This window comes from Leuciscus leuciscus, assembly GCF_965113295.1.
Source record: "Leuciscus leuciscus genome assembly, contig: SUPER_11_unloc_4, whole genome shotgun sequence".
NCBI classification, from domain to species: domain Eukaryota; kingdom Metazoa; phylum Chordata; class Actinopteri; order Cypriniformes; family Leuciscidae; genus Leuciscus; species Leuciscus leuciscus.
In genome coordinates, this window is record NW_028118543.1 from 602,391 (window position 1) to 621,402 (window position 19,012).

The 19,012-nt window shown below is 37.1% G+C and overlaps 2 long non-coding RNA genes across 2 annotated transcripts in view; one reads left to right on the top strand and one right to left on the bottom strand.

The window, feature by feature from the left end:
* The window catches only part of LOC309510201, a 150,894-nt gene extending 132,724 nt beyond the window's left edge, over nt 1-18,170 (bottom strand). The window contains exons 1-2 of the long non-coding RNA XR_014210259.1: nt 18,021-18,170; nt 17,471-17,912 (exon numbers count right to left, since the gene is read on the bottom strand). This is a non-coding gene — a long non-coding RNA (uncharacterized lncRNA). The remainder of the gene's footprint in view (nt 1-17,470; nt 17,913-18,020) is intronic.
* On the top strand, nt 1,202-5,733 carry LOC309510190. The gene is made up of 3 exons (XR_014210247.1): nt 1,202-1,341; nt 2,990-3,079; nt 4,577-5,733. It is a non-coding gene; the product is annotated as an uncharacterized lncRNA (long non-coding RNA).
* Nucleotides 18,171-19,012: the final 842 nt, after the last annotated feature.

Genomic DNA, 19,012 nt, shown 5'->3' on the forward strand with positions numbered 1-19,012 from the left:
AGAAATTCCAGAAGTTCCCATTGAGGTTATTTTATATAGTGTTTCTTATCTTTACAGTTTAGTAAGGCTGTTAGTGAAGCGTTTCAACCTTAAAATAATCCCGATAAATAACAATATTTTAGTTATTTTTCATTTTTGTCTTGATTGAACACGAATGCGTAGCCTATTGCCCGTTTTAAAATATGCATTCAGGTTAAGTTAACGTTACATTTAAGAGAAGGAAACGGCAATAAGTAGGCTAATAGAGATTGAACTGTTAACGTTATACTTATGATTCTTAAGCAATAAGTGCTAAAATGAATCTTTTTATGTGATATTTCAGACGTGTTGAGCTTTTGAACATGTTTGCCAAGTTACACGACGTAACTTTGTAACACAGCTGAACGGGAAGGCGCCATATTCTTCTAGGCTGTTTATGGTAAGTATTAATCTCAACTGGTTTTGTCTAATATTAATTTAATGTATTTCCTAGGCGGCAAAAACTCCGAAAATGGTTTAAATTTATTATAATTCTGCATCAGAAATGTCGTCCTCTTTTTCGTTGACCCGTTTCCATTGAGTCCATTTAATATACGTTAACGTTAGTGGTTTAATGTTAACGTAGTAGCTTTCACACATGAGCCTTTTATACGTTTTTTACATTTTAGAGATTATGTGTGAACGGATCCTAAACATGTTAAAGATGTGAGGAGCAGATGGCCTGCTTTATTTACCCAGAGACAGGTTAGCATTCTTTACTAAAACATGGGTTAACTGTTACTTTTGTAATACAGCATTGCCTTGCATTATAAACCATCTTTTTTAAACTACCTATTCTAAAACTTAAAACACTTATTTATTTATTTATTTTAATCTTTAGAACCCATTTCTCAATACTTGGGTTACTTTGTCAAAACTCTTCACACAGTAAGCACAACAGTGGTCTATGTGGGTTAAACTGTGGATAATTTATCACTGCTTTGGCACAAAATAAATTCAATGAATATATCTTTCAATTAATCTTTGCATGATTTCTTGTCTCTTACAGACAACCATTACCAAACCTGCAGGCCAATCTGCACGTTTACATAGGCTACTCTTTTGAAAACTGAAAAGGTGACCTCAGTATTGAGAAAATGTGTCCTAGCAATTGTTAATAAAAAAATAAAAAAACTGTAATATTCTAATTGTGGGTCTGTCATTTTACTAGATTGCTGCAAAATGTGGACGCATTGTGTCCACCGACATTAAGGCAACCTTTTTCCATGGGCTTGATGAGTAACGAGTAACGGATTTTTGCGGTTGTACCAAGCCAAAGACATTGGAGAACTCAAGACCCTGATTCAGTCTCTTAAGGATGATGTGAGTATATGTTAATTTATTTTTAGAAAAATGGTTCCAGTGTCATATGCCTGATTAATTAAAATTTCCATGCAACAGCATAGGCGTGTTTCCACTATCAGGCCAAAATCGAGCATGCTAGTGCGTGCCAGGGCCAGTCGTGCTTACACTGTCACTTCCAGGGCTTGATCAGGCCTCAAATGGACTTCCTTGGGGCAAATGGCCAGAGCTTTTTGGAGGTTTTTTATTATATAAAATAAATGTATCATGTTATTTTATCAGGCAACCAACCAGCTAACTTCAACATTTAAGACAATTTTAGCAATTTTCAGTTCTCAAAACTCACTTTAAAGGGTTAGTTCACCCAAAAATGAAAATTCTGTCAGTAATTACTCACCCTCATGTTGTTCCAACCGCGCAAGACCTTCGTTCATCTTCGGAACACAAATTAATATATTTTTGATGAAATCTGAGAGCTGATCACTCCTCCGTATAGGCTGCTAGGTGGCCCAAACTTTGTTGGCCCAGAAAAGTTATTAAAGAGATCTTTAATATAGTCCAAGTGACTACAGTGGCTCAATCTTAAGTATATCAAGCGACGAGAATACTTTTTGTGTGCAAAAACAAACAAAAATAACGACTTTATTCCATTATTCATTTCCTTCTCTCTGGGCCTCGTAGTGTTTTTGCGCTGCGCGTCTGTGTTATACGTCATCACGCATCACACACATGACCAGCGTTGGCCAATAGTGAGCCTACGTGGTGACGTGTAACACAGACGCGCTACGCAAAAACACTACGCGAACCAACTAGAGGTCCAGAGAGAAGGAAATGAATAGTGAATAAAGTAGTTATTTTTGTTTGTTTTTGCGCACAAAAAGTATTCTCGTCGCTTGATATACTTAAGATTGAGCCACTGTAGTCACTTGGACTATATTAACGATCTCTTTAATAACTTTTCTGGGCCAGCAAGTTTGGGCCATCTAGCAGCCTACGGAGGAGTCAGACAGAGCTCAGATTTCATCAAAAATATATTAATTTGTGTTCCGAAGATGAACGAAGGTCTTACGCGGTTGGAACAACATGAGGGTGAGTAATTACTGACAGAATTTTCATTTTTGGGTGAACTAACCCTTTAAGACACCAGCGAGTGTTGCGATTCGATGGAGATTCTGATCACTGTGAAGCAGATATATATTTATATGTGATGCTAAAGGCTACTTATGCTAACCATAGCGATAATAAATACACATGTTTTATGTCTCTTTTTTCCCTTTCCCTTTTTTTCCCATTTGTTGATGCTCTTTTATATGAAATGATAAATACCAGTTTGATTCAGAATGATTGATAAGCACTCCTGACACAAAGTAATAAGTTAATGTCACTGTAACATTTTTATTGTAAAACATTGGTCAAATATTGATACTAGAATCTCAAGTCTTAAGTAATGGTGGGGTTGTCTGATGTTGTTCTATGGAGCCATGTTAAGGGTGGGTTTGAGGGAATCACTGCAGAGCTACTGGCCTGAAAGTGGAAAGCCTTAGTGCTCGAGGTCCGAGGCTATTGGCCCTCTCCCGGCACGCTGTTTGCCCTGGCTCGCACTGGCATGACAGTGGAAAAGTGGCTTATGACTACTAGTTTTTATTTAAAACAATGTTTTTCATTGCAGAGCTTAAACCAATCTAGAAGAGCACTTGTCCTTTTTGGGTTTCCTTACTTCCTTAAAGAGGAACCCTCCAAGTTCATCAAAATTTGTGAGGTATGTAAATATCATGTTTGTTGTAATACAATAAAGTCAGGGCTCAATGCTAAGGATTTTTTTCTACTGGCTATCACAGATACACATATCATAGTATTGATGCTTAAACAATATATTGTTCAGACCAAGAAAAGTCTATTTTTGTGTTTTAAAATATTTTATCAACACATTGCACTTTTTTGGACTGCAAAGCTAAAAGTTTTTCAGTAAAATAATTTATGTCACATTATTAGTGTCATATTTGTTTTTTTGTTTGTGTTTTTCTTATGGGGATGGGGTTTGGCCAATGACTTTTCTTTTTTTCAGGGGAGGGAGTCTACCCCATGTAGAATGTAAAGTTCTTTGGAGTAACTGAAATAATTTTAAGCTATTTTAAACCGACGTGGCCAAGACCTAGCATTATTGGTTTAAAATAATTAAAACATTAAAGAACATTTGCCATTAATTGTACTATAGATTAGGGCTGAACGATACATCGAATTTTCATCGTCATTGCGATATGAACTCGCGCAATGAACACATTGCAACAGACAGCCTGACACGATGAATAATGCCTGGTTCAGATTACAAGATTTTTGTGTCTGTTACGATAGTCACGGTGTCAGATTACACGATTTTGACTCTTGACTCGTGTCATGGACAAGAAACGTCAGACTACACGTTGCTTTCCGGCCAGTCATCGCGTGCCGTCACACGCGCACACACACACACACTCACTGTCCCTCGCTCAATCACTCACTTGCGCTCTCGCGCTGAGTCGCGCACACACACACGCTCACTCGCGCGCGCGCACACACACACACACACTCACTGTCCCTCGCTCACTCACTCACACACACACACACACACTCACCCGCGCACACACACACTTGCACGCACACACTCGCACGCACACACTCGCTCACTGGCGCACACACACACTCACTGTTGCTCGCACTCTCACTCACTCGCGCACACTCACTCTCGTTTAAATACTCAACCCGTCGTAGAGGACCGTTAAAAAATTAAACATGCTAGTCTTTCTGTTGTGATGTCGTGAAGCATCGCAGATGCAACATAGGTTGTCGCCCACTATGACACTATACGAGATGAAACGATCGAATCTTGCGTCCCGACGCCCGTTGTCGTTTATGAATCCCCACAACACCCTACGTCAAACGGATCGTGCCAAAATCGTGTAATCTGAACCAGGCAGGTAATAAACGTTTGAGAATCACGCAAAGAACCTATTTGAGAATCACGCAAAGAACCTATTAAAGTACTAAGACATGGGAACAGGATAGCTAACATTCACATTTGAATATTTATCGCAAGTCGTATCGTCATTGCAATATTAAACAAAGTTATCGCACATCGCAGCTTTTCCTCATATCGTGCAGCCCTACTATAGATTCTATGGACTATGCAGGCTTGCCTCTGTTTAAAACTCATTCATTGTTAACCTACAAATGCTTTGCACTTTTATGATTCATAGTAATTTCCCTTTTCTCTTATTAGCCAACTGATGAGGAAGAGGTGGTGAAGGGGATGAATGTTGGACTCTTGGTGGTCACAGAGAAGAACACTGCAAAACTTCTCCCAAAGGAAATAATTGATGTGGCTGTGGTGTTAGAGGAGGAGATTGTGCTTGATGGCTTAAAGGACGTGTCAAATGCCTTTGCTGTACTAATGGGGCTTCTTTATGCTCTGGATATCACTTACCCCAAAGAGGTCAAATATACATTTGAAGTACTCCAAAAAGTGCTCATGAAAATTGGTGGCGAGGCATGTTCGCGGAATAAGGAACAAACTGTTCAGTGTTTAGTGGAAGAGGATTTTACTCTCCCCTACTCACACTCACTGACATTCTGACTTGATGTTTTTATTCATCAACTTTGAAGACAAAATCTCAGAAACAAATATAACTCTTTGCTAGCTCTAATGAAAAGGAGAAAATCATTTTGTTCAAAGATATGCAACTTCAATGTAAGTGTTTATTTGTTATATATGCTGCATCTTTCTCACCTTTTTTACCCCTGACCTGTTTTCATGCCTGATAATTGAAGTAATCCATGTGAGTCCAGTGGATTGAGCTCAAGTTTATGAAGTGAGTGCTTTTTTTGCACAAAAAAAACGTGAATGTGCGTTGAAGATTGATAGATTAATATTTGGGTAAATATTTTTATTTTTGCACTAAGCACTCACATCGCTTCATAAACTTAAGGGTTAAACCACTGGAGTCACATGGATAACTTCTATGATGTCTTTATAAAATTTCTGGGGCTTTAAAGTGGTAGTTGCATAGGCTGTCAATGAATGGACAAAAAGCTCTCAGATTTCATTAAAAATCTCTTAATTTGTGTTCCAAAGACGAATTAATGTCTTACAGGTTTGGAACGACATGAGGGTGAGTACTGACAAATTTCATTTTTGGGTGAACTTACCCTTTAAATGCTGTTTGAGAAATGCTTTTTAATATTCGTTGAGATTTGTTATGAATAGTGGCCTGATATTTTGTGGTTTGCTTGTCAATAGTTTTCTTATTTCATTCACTTTATGAGGTTGTACATACTCGCATACTCCATACTTGTATTGTTTTATTGAACAGACAAAATATTGTTTTGAGCAAATGATTTTCATGTGTAATGTTCATTAAATGGGTTTTTTGTTTTTAATTCTATTGCACTTAATTCAAGCTGATGTTAATGTCATCACACTGACATTTGTTTATTCTCACACATGCTTGACATTTATAGCAGCAGCTTGTATCCTGTTGCTTTAATGTATTTTTTTCAAACAGCAGTTAATTCTCTCATAGGCCTACTAATTTATACTAAGATATACTTGTCAGACAATTCAATGAATTAATATTTTTGTGAATGTTATAATAAATGTTAAAGTTATGGTTTATTTGTGCTCTGTTATTCCAGAATTTGTTTTAACAAAAAAGCTTTTGTCATGTTAAGTTGTGTTGAAGTTGACTTAACTCATAATTTTAAGGCAACCGTGTAAACTTCTTAGTTAATTGTTACAACAAACTATATGTAGTTAAGATTACGTTGAGTTAACTCATAATGAAGTTGACTTAACTCATAATTTTAAGGCAACCGTGTAAACTTCTTAGTTAATTGTTACAACAAACTATATGTAGTTAAGATTACGTTGAGTTAACTTAAAATAGTTTGTTCATATAATATTGAATTAAGTTGAGTGAATTTAAATTTGTAAGTTAACTTAATCCCTTTGATTGCTTGAAAAAGTTGATACAATATTTAATCCTAAATTATGACAACAAAATCACTTGTTGTAAAAACTCACATTTTTAGGTTCAATGAACTCAAAATTTTAAGGCAACCAGGTAACTTACTTTTTTTAGTCAAACTAACAAATCATTTTTTACAGTGAACACACATTAATTAGCACATTAGGCTAATATGGATTTATTCCCATGGAAATTCTTGGCTCTAAGAATATATATTTGTAAATCTCATCAAAAGACAAAATTAAATGTTAAAACTAAATTCACTGTAAATATAATCTTAATTTGAGTTTCATAAACTCGGCGTTGCGTTTGAAATCCGAATTTTATTATTCTCCATTTTTTCAATCAATACATATTACATAGCGAAAATAACCTGCTGAAAGAAGCAGTTTTTTTGACAAGAGACATCGTTATGTTTCGCTCCTCTGTCTGCGCTTCAGAGAGCATCTAAAGCCGCTAAACGTAGGCCTATGGAAAGTTTTCAGTCAGGGAAACTGTTTCTCAAAGATGAGCAACGATTTATAGATTTATTTGGAACTATTTTCGTTGCCGATATATAGAGCAAAATGTAAGTCATGTAATATTTACGACTTAATATAAAAAAAAACGTCCTGCTGATGTTCGGGACAGCACTCTTTCTCGTCCTATCTGTTGCTTTTTTAAATAATTGTCATAAATAGAAAAACACAAGGATAGCCTACAGGAACTTTTTTTGTGAATTATATTCTGTTTCAGAAATGTTTCAGATGGCAGATGCTTTTATTGTAGGCTAATATCTGTAAAAAACAAAACAAAACAAAAAAAACAGTGGTCTGTTATTCTTAATAACAAAATGTATGCCAGCTTCACTTGCTCCCGTTTATGCACCAGCGGCAAATGCTAAAAATAAATAATAAACAGCGCTAGTTTTTCTATGAACAATCATGAATTAAAAAAGCTAAGTCAGTCTTTGTTTGTATTGCATGTTCACTTTTAATACAGCGAAACAGCCTAGGTCTTCCATTCCTCTCAAACTCTTGTGGTCGACTGTGACGTCACTCGTGTGACCGACTGTTACGTCAACTCGGGTGGCTGACTGTGACGTCAACTCGGGTGGCTGACTGTGACGTCAACTCGGGTGGCTGACTGTGACGTCAATTCGTGTGGCCGACTGTGACGTCAACTGTCGCCTGTTACGTCATAATGATCGTGAGTATAAACAGTGCCGCGGATTTATTCTTCTTGTAGCGAGTCGGCGATTGTGAAATTACTATATACATTTACATTATGTGCATCTGAGTTGTGCATATTAGTAGGGAAATTGATACAAAATTGATTATTCAAATAATCTCTTCTGTTTCTCTTTCTTTAGTGTTTCACAGATATAAATTGCAAGAAGTATTGTTCACTTCTAGTTCATTTTCGAGTATGTCAACCATGCCCACCATTTTTGAGAGTGCAGAGCAGTCCTCATCAACTGAATTGTCAGATGAGCTCACTACAGCCCTTGCTGCGGGGCGGTGGTGGGCGATAATGGAAGTTTCAGACCCCATATCTAAGTATCCTGACTATGAGGACCTCATCTCAGACCAGTGGTGGGAAACAGTGGAGGAAGGAGAAACATCATGCCCCACATCCCCGGTCTTCAGTGAAGCATCTGAGAAGGCTCATTCCCAGCACTCGGGCTTCTCAGATGGGAAATATAAGGGGGGAGAACTGAAGACAACGAAGCAGTGGAGGCAGCAGAACTCTCCCAGTGCTAAAAAAGAGGATCTCACCTCATCCCTGGTCTTCGGTGATACATTGGAGAAAGCTCAGCACTCAGCACCTGTGCCTGCTGCATCTCCAAAGGAAGCACCTGTGCCTGTTGTGTCCCCAAAGCGAGCACCTGTGCCTGCTGCATCTCCAAAGGGAGCACCTGTGCCTGCTGCATCTCCAAAGGGAGCACCTGTGCCTGCTGCATCTCCAAAGGGAGCACCTGTGCCTGCTGCGTGCCCAAAGCGAGCACCTGTGCCTGCTGCATCTCCAAAGGGAGCACCTGTGCCTGCTGCGTGCCCAAAGGGAGCACCTGTGCCCATAGGGTCCCAAAAAAGAGGAAAACTCAGGATCCCCGAATATTTGACTAAACATCTGAAAAAGGCCGCTTTAGAAACACCCACACCCATCCAGTCACTACAGAGGGCACCAGTGGCTTCCTCAAAGGTGCTCACATGCTCCTCACATGGAGCACCAATGCCAGACAAGATCTCCAAGAGGAGAAATCCTAAAAACCCTGAGCTGCTGAGGCAGCATTTGCAAAATGCACCAGTGCTTGTGTCTTCCGCAAACCTCAGGATCCCTAAGCAGCAGAGGCAGAAGAATATCCAAAAGGGAGTGTCTGTGCCTGCCAAGATCCCACAGAGAACACTTGCTCCACCGTGTTCCCCACAGCAACCACCCAGTTGCTACCAAATTGACTATTTATGTAGCATATTTGCTAAATGTTGTGTCATTTCAAATATTTAATTGAAATTGTACATGATTTATATGAATGCATGTACACATTAATAAAAGGTTTTCAACCTCATCCAATAAAACATTTGTCTTAGTTTCAATTCATTTTACCATTATTTGTTTTATTTTGCAGGTAATATTTTTTTCGTTCAAAACATTGTTAAATATAAATATTTTTCATTAAGAGCTCAACTAAGAAATATTTGTTTTTCGACGAATGTACAATTTCAAGGTTACTCGGCGAAGCCAGCGCACGGGCATTAAACACATATCTCGACCAGTCACTACTGCAGCGTTAAACAGATTTCAACAAGATTTTAACGTCAAACAAACCAGACAACTCGTTTAAATAGTATTTTTCTACAAACTGTTAGCTAATAATTTTGTCAAGATGGCTACTGTAGTGGCACAGTCTCATTATATATTCGGATTGCGGACAGGAGTGAGGAATAATTTGTTGTATTTTGATGAGCAAACCATCATATTTCCGTGCGGAAACAACTGTGTGCGCTATAACATCAACCAAAAATGCCAGAAGTTTATTCCAGGTACTTTATTATAGTAAACATACATTTTTAGACACTTCATACGTATTTTAATAGGCTATATATTATATGTAATATATAGTAGGCCTATGTCTTGTAGCCTATATTATAGGCTCATAATATCATATGATAAGTATTAACGTAAATTATATCATTATCACTTGTCTCACTAGTCTTAATATAACTATTACTGGTTATTAACTGTATTTCTTGTGAATATCTGGGCCAGTGACAAATAAGGTTTTCAACTGATAAAAAATTCAAAAAGGTTAAAACTGCACATCAAAGTAGTTATTATCTTTATGGGGGTGTTTTTTACTTATTACTAAAATCTCAATTTTAAACAATGTATTTTAAGCGGTTTAACTGAGAATCATGTGACGACACCAGTCAAAATGTCATACGGGATAACGTTAATGCATTTTCTAAATATTACGATATTAAAACTTTTCAAATCAATAATACTTAATGAATATATAAAGTGATGCAGTAAACAATATTTGGAGCACAGAAAAAAATGTTTTGCACAAAAATTTGTGCACGTTCTACGCAATGCTACGTGCTGCAGCGTTCTGAAAGCTGCCAGTTTACACCAATGAGATGAAATGGGACGGTGTATAGCAACAACTCTGTACTTCCATTCCAATTTTTGACTTTTCAACAATGTTTTTTTTTTACAGTTGGATATCATTTGTAGCATCATAAAATACAACGAGGACAGAGATAGTGAGAATCTTTTTATTTTTTATTTTTTTTTATTGCAAGATGTACATAAATTGGGATCACAAACAGGGAAAACAAATAAACAAACAAACAAACAACCAAAACAAAACCAATACAGTCAGGAACTGACAGATGCGTGCGTTTGTGTGTGTGCGTGTGTGCATGTGTGCGTGTAAAGGTAACTGGGTGGACGTGTCACAGTACATACTTTGAAGAACAAGAGATAGATGAAAAAAAAAAAAAAAAAGGAAGATAGTGAGATACTGACTACAGCTGCATTTCTAGTAGTGATGAAACTGAGAAATTGTCACATTTCCCTAATTCACTGCATTGTTCTCGGTTAAGGCTGTTGTTTTCTAAGGTCAATGTTTGCCAGCTCTTAGAAGTTGAAAATCTGACACTTGAGTACTGAAATTGTGGATATGTGTAAGTAATGTATAAGTTAATAAATATCTATGTAATGAAAATTCTTTCTTTTTTTAATTATTTTGGACAAGATTAAATATTAAGAAATGTTCCTTAATGGTAAACATGTTTTATTAAATCCATATCTTTTTGTTTGTTTAAAATAAATCATTTCAATTAATTTGTATTTTTAAAAATGAGAAATAATTGTATAATTAAATCTATATCTATTTGATTGGAGAAAACAAATAATGTCTAATACATATTTCTTAAATGTGATTTTTTATTATATTAAATCTATATATTTTTGTTTAGATCAAAAACAGAATTTAAATTAATTGACTTTCTTCAATAAGAAAAATATACTTTGTGCCAAGGTTTAGAAAATACATAGAAAATATTGGTTAGGGCAAGTTATTTATTTTTCATTGGCTCAAGTTATAAAATATAGATGTGAACCCTACATTTTTTTTAATTGGATGAATGAAAACCTTTTTTTCAGTGTGTGTGTGTGTGTGTGTGTGTGTGTGTGTGTGTGTGTGTGTGTGTGTGTGTGTGTGTGTGTGCGTACTGTTTTGGAAATATTTTTCTTTCTATATATAGATATGTAAACTGTATATTTATTTATTTGTCAATGACAACACACATTAATTAGCACATTAGGCTAATATGGATTTATTCCCATGGAAATTCTTGGCTCTAAGAATATATATTTGTAAATCTCATCAAAAGACAAAATTAAATGTTAAAACTAAATTCACTGTAAATATAATCTTAATTTGAGTTTCATAAACTCGGCGTTGCGTTTGAAATCCGAATTTTATTATTCTCCATTTTTTCAATCAATACATATTACATAGCAAAAATAACCTGCTGAAAGAAGCAGTTTTTTTGACAAGAGACATCGTTATGTTTCGCTCCTCTGTCTGCGCTTCAGAGAGCATCTAAAGCCGCTAAACGTAGGCCTATGGAACGTTGCAACCCAGAGTCCAGTGAAACCTGCAGTACCTGCACATGTCCACTTGATGGCGAAGTCTGTCAAGAAACCCCAAACATTATACTTCCATCAAATCTGAACACAAGGTGACAGTAAAGTCATGAGATATAGTTCAAATGCTTTTCATGTAAGTCCATAAACTAGTCTTAATTGTACTTTATCATAATCTCTCAGATGTTTTATTAATTTAGTGTTTATAACTTTATTAAAAAAGCCTGTTTATACTGATAGTGGCTTAATTGCTGGCAACAGCAAACAGTCTACAGTTACATAAGGAAATATTACTTGGTGGAATTATTCTTTTTGGATATTATTAATAAAAATGATTTATTTATCATTTTATTCCTATTGCTGTTGTTGACATGTGTAGCTTATTTCTTTAAGGGTTGAAATACAAATAAATAAACTGACAAGGCAAACAAAAAGTTTTTCCCTCTTGAAGAGATAGTTCATCATCATTCACTCAAACACTCATGTTGTTCCAGACCTCAATTACTTTATTCTGTCAAACACACACAAAAAACAAATAAAATAAAATAATAATTATAATAATTAATCAGTTTTTTCCCCTTCATGTAGTAGAAGTCAATGGTAACCAAACCGGTTTGCTTTATCAACATTCTTCCCAATATCTTATATATATAATGACTGAGCATCCTGGATTGGATCCTGTTTGTTTAAACGTGTATTCTCTTCAGAATGCATACATTTATCGAGCCGACTATGGAACCTTACCCTGGTATTCCAGAGTTCTCGCGAGAGCACAAGTTGAATTTGCTCAGCGAGTTAGATTTAGGTCTGGACTTCCAGGCTGTGTGGTGATGAGGGTTCGCCGTGAGTTTCCAGATGATCAGGGCAGATATGTTGGTTTCCTACCAGCTGATGATTGAATCTGGACACCATGGTGGAAATGACCTCCTCCTTGTCTGGCCGCTCATACTCCGCACAAAGGTCTGATAGTATGGGTATCTTAAGTACCTCATCCATGTATGGAGCAGGGTCCACAAAAACATGCTCAAATATTAGGTCCTGCAGGTCATCTAGGTACTCTGTGCAATAAAACAAAATGTATTTATAAATTTATATCCTGTTGATGATGTTGCTTGTGCACGACCAGCATTTTCATTGTAATGAAATGCAGCCAGGTTTAGTCTGCAAGTGCACAGACACAATTCAGGAAAATAGCCTATAGTGATGTAAAGTTATTTTAACAGCAGTTAAATTACCTGCACAACATTCCAAGAAATGGGAACACTGTTACGTCAGAAACGAGGACACAATGTGCAAGTAAAAAGCTTTTATTTAATAGTCAATGATGATGATGATGATGATGATGATGAATAATCCAGGTGATGCAGGAGGTGGCACAGGGACTTTGATGGTCAGACACGGAGTGATGGATGAAGTGCAGCGTGCTCTGATGAGTGATGACGTGATCCAGACATGAAACGTAATCCAACAAAGACGCGAAACCGGAACACAGGAACTCAAGACGGGACACGAGGCACGGGAACAGGATCAGACAACACAGAGACTTCATGCAACGATCTGACAAAGGAGATGAGAAAGTGGTGAGCATTTCTAGGAGATGAGATGAGTGGCAGCTGGTGATGATGAGTGATTGCAGCTGGATACTGATCAACCGTAACGATCCGGACACACCCACTCACACACATGTAAACAACAAGGCACGAGACTAGAGAGAGACATTGGATCTATGAACCGTGACAAACACCACATTTTTTGGGGCAAACCGTAGAATGTCACTATGAAATGACTCCAAAGATGAAGTCTGGTGATGTGGACTTAGTTTGGTGATGTCCTTCAAAATCCGCGTGTTTGTCATCACTTTCTCCAGCTTGTAGAATGCCTGAGTTCCTATGAGAAATGATACAAAAATTGCATTAATTACAACTAATAACTTTAATTTTAGGTTATTTACACTTCGACTAACAAAATGATAAAATAATTTTGCATCTGGCTTTATCATATGTTCAGATCTATCTACCGAAAATATATGCAAAATCGTACATATTTAATGAGATAATGCCTAATTTGCATAATTAAACATATACATTTCTAAAACTTGTAATACATTTTCTTTATATACTTGTGTAAGTAATCAACTGAGGAAGTTTCATGGTGATATCTATTATTTAAACATTTTACCCTATTCACCTGTAGAGTCTCGCCTTAAAAATAAAAAATCCACCCGCAAACCGCCTATATTCTTTGATTTAGATCTGCATCTGATCATCACATTACAATTATTCAAATTCTTAGTGTTAAGCATGATAATATGGTAACATCACACTGAAGTAGGCTGATTTAAAATGAACATTTATTTAAAATAAAAGTTCTTCTTTTGGCAAAATTACATTTCCTTAATAACCTAAACAGAGGCTTTACTCCCTTCAAGCTTAAATTGTCAATGTTTCATTACATCACTGTTTGAAAACACTCAGAATCATTTTTTGTAGCTTTATAAAGGGCATTTTCCCCTAATTTTATTAAATGTATGCTCCATCTTTCATTTCAAATTCTTAAATTTGATAAATATATTCAATTAAAATAATTAGACACTAGGCTGTTACCAATCAAATTAAATCATTTACATTGAAAAATTATAACTATTAAATTAGATTATTTTAAATATTTTTGAATATACAAATAAGGAATGTTGAAAAGAATGATACTTTCTGAAACTAGCGTTTTGTCATTCAACGTTGACACTTGCTTGAGAAGTTGAAGTCGTTCTCTATCGCCATGGTGGTTAAAAATGGTACGGTCCACAATAGGGGTGTCTGAAATCGCTTTACATTAAAATGTTCCTACAGTGAAAATAGGAGTTGACTTGTATTGTAACTGTAATTATATTTTTTCACAATATCAGAAAAATTATCTGACCCCCCCAAAACTGATATTTCTGTCCCCTACTGGGTCTTCATTGGGGGGTATAGTACCCCCCAGTACCCCCTGTAATTCGGCGGTCAGTTACAATACACTCCAGAGTAACACCACGAGCTTCCAACAGGGCAAGGCTCCTCTGTAATCCTTTTTCCATGTGGTAGCTTCCTCCCACTTCGTTACTCTGAAATAGACAAGTATAGGGAACGAAACAATCAACTTAGACAAACCAGAAGTTTTAAACTTCTCAAAATGTAATTTTTTTAAATACTGATATTTCTTCTCTCCCACCTGAACCAGCTCTGGTGTGTCCACAACGGTGTTGGTCTGAAGGTCCATCAATGTATAGCTTCCAAACTTTGCAGAGTGGCCTTTGAAAGTAATATTACACAAAGCATTATTACCACGAGTGCATTGAATTCAGTTAGATACTAGGGGTTTAAATCGGACAGTTCATCACGATACGATACGATATCGATTCTCTCAGCCAGCGATACGATATTTGCCGATACTTCAAAAAATTCTACGATACGATTCGATTCGATTCGATTCAGGGCTATATCGATCGATTAATCGATATATTTAGATATTATGTTCACACAACCAGTTACGTTTTTATTAACTCACAAATGCAACCAAAATATATAACATGAATGTTTAATTAAACTCTTTGAAAATTGCACACTCTCTCCCAATTGGGACATTTACAACAGAAGAGGTAATTTGCAAGTACTCCGTTCTTGTTCATTTTCATAAATCATGTTTTTTATTATTATTATTGTGCATTCCAAGTAATATCAATCAAACTGCAGCTGGGTTGTTTTGATTAATAATAATAATAATAACTTAAATACAGGTAAATTACAAAATCAAAGTTAATTGAAAGTATGCTTTAATATGTTAAAAGTTTTTTGTTTTTTTTGCAGAGCAGATTCACATTTCTCTGAGTCAAACAAAATCAAGTAATTGCTATGATAAATAATACAACACTCGGTTAATCTTCGTAACGTTAATCTCCTCAGCTGACATAGACGCCTGACAAACTTTGTTGTTGTGATAACGTACACGCAGTACAGAGAGCTTTTCTCTCACCACTAAACGAACTGCTTTAGTAAGGTTCTGTGAAAATGTTTCCGGTTTTATTTTCCTTTTACACCCTGAAGAAGATATCACGAGTTCATTGAAATTATCCACCCTCGATCACTTAGTCAGCTTTGACGAAACTCCTCTTAGCCAGCGCGTCTTTTCAAAGTGACATCTGACCTGAATACTGCGCACTGAGTAGCTAAAACGGACTCGCGTTCACCAACAAGGGTGCGAGTGCTTGTCTCTGCTCTGTAAAACATGAACTCGCGATGCCTTGACAGCGGACAACCGGCTTTTGTGAAAAAACGTAGGGTTTAGTCAGTCTTGTCAGGCGTCTATTTCAGATGAGGAGATTAATGTTATAAAGACACACCGGCAGGCAGTTGGTGAGTAAACGAAAATGTGCGCTTTGGCGGAAGGATGTTACGTGAGAATGTGGAGTGTCAAAATAAAGGTGTATATCGATATTTTAAGAGTGGAATCGATGCATCGTATCGTTAGACGTTATATCGATGTATCGTTACACCCCAATTAGATACTACCTATGCATGTTATGCTTCATGATCCGGAAAATACCCGAGCATCCATGCATCCTTCTTATTTACAACTATGTACCTGGTGAGTCAGCCCTCATGTCACCTCCAACGATGACCCTTTCCCTTTCACTCAGGCGATCTAGCGTCTCATTTTGCCATTTTGCTTGAGCACTAAGAAACAAAAACTCGTACTGGTTAACAAATATTAAATACAAAAGTAACAAAATATAATAATAATAAAAATAATAAAATTCTGAACCAGGGGTGTTAAACTCAGTTCCAGAAGGATCAACAGGCATACTTGAACTTTTTTGATGAGCCTTAGAGAGTTGATTAGCTGCCTCAGGTGTGTTTAATAATGATTAGAGGTAAACTCTGCAGTGCTGTGGCCAACAAGGAACTCAGTTTGACACCCCTGTTCTAAAACAAATGCAGTTTTGAAACTTACGACATGTCTGCTGTCTCCGTTAAAGTTGTGTCCGTCTCTGCTGGATCAAATGTATAATCTTGCTCTTCAGGTGCTACTACAGATGATGTGTCCATTAGGGTTTCTTCGTCATCCTCTTCCTCCAGTTCCACACGAGGTCTCTTTGATGGCCACTTTATAGGTGTAGAGGTCCTAAATATTAAAAGGTCCCATGACATGCTACTTTTTGTAGGCTTTAATATAGGCCTTAGTGGTCCCTAGTACTGTATCTGAAATCTCTTCCCAAAAATTCAGCCTCGGTGCAGAATTATAGCCACTACAAGCCAGTCCCAGAATGAGCTTCCTTCAGACAGGCCGTTTCGGTGTCTGTAGCCTTAAATACTAATAAGGAGGAGAAAGGTGGCGCAAGGTGGAGGGTGGGTGTGGCCTTGACCATCTTGCGCAACGGTACCGTGGCGTGCATGTTTACGTTGGATATTGCAATGGCACGAAGACACGCAGTCTTTCAAGCATTTCAGTTTGACCCAGAATCTGATCCAGATGGAGAAGCAACGGATGAAGAAGTTGCAACTCAGCGGCTCCAGCAGGACGTTTCCGAATGGTTAGTTTAAAATATTATGTCTGGATACAGTACTTTATTCGGATGGTTTACAGTTATTATCATGTAGCTAATGCTAACCTACTGTTGCCTTTTCATGAGAGATCTGTAACGTCTGTATTTATCTTATTACAATTACATCAAGCTCTGCGATCTTGAAATGCGGATATCGATCGCGCGCGCCATATAACCAACAGGAAAAAGGTTATCCAAATAACAAAGAAGTGTACAACACTCGCGTTACAGTGTGTGTATTCACACACATAAACTGCATAGCTGCATAGCTAATGTTACAGCCACATTCTACGTGTAACAATCTAGGTAACCATAAACAGTAAAGCAACACACTTATATATCATTAGTTGACTTACTTGTCCGAGGTGTGTAGCTGAGCCAAAGAGAGTGATCCAGACTTTAGTTTCAGACGTTCAGCAAGCCCAGCTCTGTATTTGACCCTTCGGTGTTCATTTGTACATCCAATTATTGAGCAATTATTATGCTTCGCTCGCTCAAAAGCCATAATATCTCTCGTGGACAAACTAAAATCGCGCGCGCGCGTTCCTACTTCCTAGCGCATTTTCTCATGGGCGGAAAATATTCTCTGGGCGGGCAAAGCAGAGACAGGGGAGGTAACATTTCCTCCTTATGACGTCATAAAGAGGAGATTCAAGATCAGCGTGTATGAGCCTCCATTTTCTCAAAGGCAGAGAAAGATAGCAAAAGCTCGATTTACACCGATTGAAATTTCTAGAAACTTGGGGACCATATACAGGCTAGGGGAACTCATATTAATGTTAAAAAACCTCAGAAAGTGAAAATTTCATGTCATGGGACCTTTAAACCAGCTGCTGGTGACAAACTGTCAATGTCTGAAACTGTATCTGTCGTCTGGACACCTGTAATATACAAAGTAGTTGTGTGTTACTGTTATGTGACACTTGTTGTGTAACAAGACTAGTTATAGGTCCTCTGTATAAGCAGTATCATATAATACATAAACATACCTGAACTCCTGTAGCGAACATGAAACGTCTTCATTGATGACTGAGTACCAACAGACTTGGTCAGCGGTTTTGCGTCTGTCTGGCAAGCAACATCTCTGGTTTGGCTGCTCTGTTCTGATGTGCTGTCCTTAACAAATAAAGATTCCACTATCAGCGCGATAAAAAAATAACAACATAGCTGGACTCATTGTGCTATCACAAACTTTATAAGTCTAACATGTTATTATGAACTTGACAAATTCAAAGGCAATTTGGAAAACCAACGCGTAATACATACTTCTAGATGTGTAGCTGGATCACGAACAGTTGGCACTGCTACATCCTTCAGGAGCCATTTTTTTGCAAAACCTGCTTTATACTGAGCCTCATTCAAAAAGCTGTCCGGTGTAAAATGATTCGAGCAGACATAAACGAATTTTGGTAGAGTTGAGGGAGCATTTTCTTCAAAAACAAACTTAATCCACCTCGTCTTCAGCGGTTCAGATTTCGGGAGTAAATAGAGAGAGGCTATGTGGATTATTACATCCAGCCCAACGCTTGGGAGACATTCTCGTCAGTGCAGCGATGGCGGATGTGATGCCCGGAGAAACATCTGTGGAAGCAGTTTTCCAGGATCTGGAGCAGCCTGAGGATGGAACATTTCAGATATCAAATACTGTTTTTGTTTTATTTATTTTTTTATAATATTAATGATCAATGTCAGTGGTCACATCAAATTGTTACTTTAGTTTCACTTTATTTTGGTCCCTTTAAGACATTCTATAAGTCTATAAGAAACATTGCACCTACATGTCGACTAACTCTCATTAGAGTATTAGTAGAGTATTGGTAGAGGGTTAGAATAAGTTGACATGTAGTTGAAAAGTTACTTAAAGTCAGTAGAGTGTCTGTTGCTAGATCCATTGTTTTATTTTAAAAAATGTCAGCGCTGGTCGAGAAAATAATATTATAATGGGGGAAATAATTTTAATATTCTGTAAAAACAAGCCTTA